Here is a 3,635-nt window from a genome sequence, read left to right as displayed (position 1 = left end):
TAGCAAAAGTAAAGTGAGAAAATAGTGAGCTAACATGGCAGGTTGTTTTGGAAAAAGTGACAAAATCATGAGCTTACCTTGGTGGAAAAGACATAGAAGTAGCTGGTGCTTCATTGTCCAAAGGCACAATAGATGACTCAGCTGTTTTGGTTTTCTTTGCCTTTTTCTTAGGTGGTCCTCTGCATAATAAAGAAGGAAGTAGTTAGAATCTATATTTTGATAAAAGGAAAATGTAATGAAAAATAAAGTACTTAGTATGTATAGTACCTCACAGCCATCATAGCAGTAATGTCCTCTGGATTACCTTTCTTGCAGTTGTACCAATGATGCCCATAGCATGTACAAATAGGGCACTGGTACTGTCCTTTTTTCCTCTTATTCTCACTACAGCCTTTGTACCTCTCAGTTTTTGGCCTACCAGCAGTTGCTTTCAATAGAGGTGGATGCATGAAAAATCCATGTGTTGATTTAGGCCACTGGCGTTTGTCAATCATAGCAGGGATTAAGTGTTGATATGCTGCCCTAAACTTATCAATAGAGTAATACATGTCTACATACTTCTCTAGAGGAGCATTGTGAAGTGATGTGATAAATGCTACTGCATGTTTGCAAGGAATTCCAGAAACTTGCCACTATCTGCATGAACATGTCTTATCTTGCAAGTTGACAACAAACCTAAAGCCAGTACCCCCAATGCTGGAACTTCAGCAACTTCTTCTGAGCATTCAAGCATCTCCAAGTTTAATTCTCTACTCATTTCATTCAGCTTCTTAATTATGTGGGGCAGAATCAAGCCATCTAACTTCATTGCTATTTTTCTCCTTTGGTTCCACTTGATCATAACCATTTGCCTTAATTTGTCCATTAAATCATCCAAGTTCAAGGACTTGTGGTGCTTAATCCAATTGTTGAAGCACTCAGCCAAGTTGTTGGTTACATAATAAACCTTGGAAGTGGTTGAGAACTGAAGCGTCCCCACATAAGTAGAGACTAAATGTGATACAAATATCAGTCCCAGGAGGCTGATAACACATTTATTCGACAGATAATTCAGTTACCGTACAACTCCCGAGGGAGTGGGCGTGAAAGCCACGCAGCGATAAACAGTAAATAAATAACGGCGGCTAACCAAGCGACTGCCAAAAGACAGCACTCGGGACTACACGGCAGTAGCAGCATCTTGGGCAGGTCAACACCACAGGCAGCGTCGGGTGCGGACACAACCTCTACTCGAGGTCCTCGGCGATGAAATCGGGGTCTTCCTCTGTAGCAATGAAGCAAGGGTGAGTACTAACGTACTCCACAAGTCCAACCCCATCCACGGAGGGGATACAAGCAAGTTTATGCACGAGTATAACAAGGATAGGCTAGAGCTTATTGGCGAAAAAGCTAAATTTTAACACATGCAGGGGGTTGTTTTGAAAGGGTTTTTGTAAAGCTTTCCTCTAGTGCCCAGGACATTGAGTGGGGTTGATCCTACACAAAGGATCCAAGCTTTTATCGCTATCGGACTCCCCGTCCGTCATAGCGCACGGCACAACTGCCGGACTCTTCTGAAATTCCACACACACACACACACATGACATTCTTGCCCAAACACTAGTTATGTGACCAAGCCGTAACTCGTCCAATACCGTGGACACGGCTACCCGGATAGGTTGTAACTCTGCAGAGAGTGTACACTTTTCCCACAAGTAGGGTACTGTAGCACGATCACCTTGGTGACGGTACGGATCCTAACAAAGCTATTACCCACCTTAGCTAGGACTGGCTAGTTCCCGCGGAAGCACCCAAGGGGTTCACGGCTCAACCATGAGACCGTAACCGGGGCCTAAGTCACCAAGATCTTTACTCCTTTTCCATGGGTTCCCGTTGCTCACCAGCACCCCTGAGGACTAACAGTCCAGCTAGTGGGATTTATGCTAAGCCGTTGCCCATACAACGGTCGAGTGGTTGCACGATAGTGGAATTAGGCAAGATGACACATCAACTCGGTCCTTAATTACGACAGGATGGATATCTCCCGACATCGCTCAACCACCAAGGTACGAGCACAACAACGTGGCATCCCACACAAGGAACACCCATCCATCCCGTCTACACATCCTTTTTCCCCGAACCCAAAAGCCATTCCTCTTACTTGGACTCACACACACATTTATTTTCCGAATACACCATTGTAATAATGATTGCATTTGAGTAACAAATTCCTAAGCGTTCTAGCAGCGGTTATCAACTAAACAGAGCGAGTCATATTTAGAGATAAGCGTAGGACAATCAAGGAACGTTCATATCAATCAAGGGGTGGCTATCCAACCATGTCTTGCGATAAAATAATATGCATTTTGTAAAACAGGCCAATAGGTCGTGTTTGAAAAACTAGGTATTAAGTATGCATCAAAGGGTGAGATTGGACTTGCCGTCCTCAAAGCCTTCCGGGAGTTCCTGCTCGCGGTACCGGTCCTCGGGCTCGGGCTCGCGGTCAAACTCCTCCTCGGGCTCCTCCTCGGGCAATCCGCGATCTACGACACACACAAACAGGCACACAAATAAATAAAAGGGAAAATGATTTTTAACCGTGAGCTCCGAACAGGAAACGCGAACGGAAAATAGGCGGAAGGATTATTTTTGGGAAATTTGGATATAGATCGGCGAAAGTATGCTGGAGGATGACGTGGTAAAATTTGGGGTTAATTGGAGGAAGTTTGGCGCATGAAATGACGGGTTAAACACGAATTAGGGGCTTAAACGGGGTTTAGGGCTGATTTATAATAAACCAGGGACCTATTTGTAATTTCTTTCGGAGGTGGAGGGGCCTATGTGTAATTTGGGGAAACTTGGGGGTCGGATCTAAAATCAAAGGTAATTTTCTTCTTCTTCTCCAGGAACTTGGAGAGAGAGAGGGAGGAAGAGAAGTGGCCGGCGGCCGGCCGGCCGGGCGTCGCCGGCGGCAAGCCGGGGGCGGCGGGTGGTGGAGGAAGAGGAGGGGGCCCCGTTTTGCCCCTCACCTTGGGGAGGAGTGGACCGGGCGCCGGTCTTCGGGCGAAGGAAGGCGGCGGCGGCGGCTCACGACAGCGACGGGGCTCACGGCGGCGGCGGCGGCTTGTAGTGGGTGCGATGGTGGTGCTGGTGGGTGGAGAGTGGGGAGGCCGGGCGGCTTTTTATAGGCGGCGGGGAGGGCGCCGGCGGTGGCGTGCGGGGTCGGGGCGCAGCGTGGCACCAGGCGCCGGGTGGAGTGGCGGCGGCGTACGGCGGGGTAGGGGCCGGGCGGGCCGGCCGGGGAGTTGGCGTCGAGCGGCGGCACGTGCCCCCCGGGCGCGGGCCAAGGCGGCCAGGCGGCGTGGCGCGAGGCGCGCCGGCAGGGCCGGGGCCGAGGTGACCGGCGGAGGTGACCGGCGGGAGGTGCCTGGCGGGACCCCAGGCGGGCGGCGCGGGTCCGGGCGACGGGGCGGTATGGCGCCAGGGGATGGGGGCGCCGGAGTAAATGGTGTTGGCCGGCCAGGAGGTGTGGCGCCAGGGGATGGTGGCGCCGGGTGCCAGGAGGAAGAAAGGGGAGGAGAGAGAAGGAGGAAGGAAGAAGAAAGAAGAAAGGGAGAAAGAAAGAAGAAGGAGAAAGAAAAAGGAGAAAAGAAAAG

Source organism: Setaria italica, chromosome IV, assembly GCF_000263155.2.
Source record: "Setaria italica strain Yugu1 chromosome IV, Setaria_italica_v2.0, whole genome shotgun sequence".
Classification (NCBI taxonomy): Eukaryota; Viridiplantae; Streptophyta; class Magnoliopsida; order Poales; family Poaceae; genus Setaria; species Setaria italica.
This window is presented reverse-complemented; position numbering follows the sequence as displayed.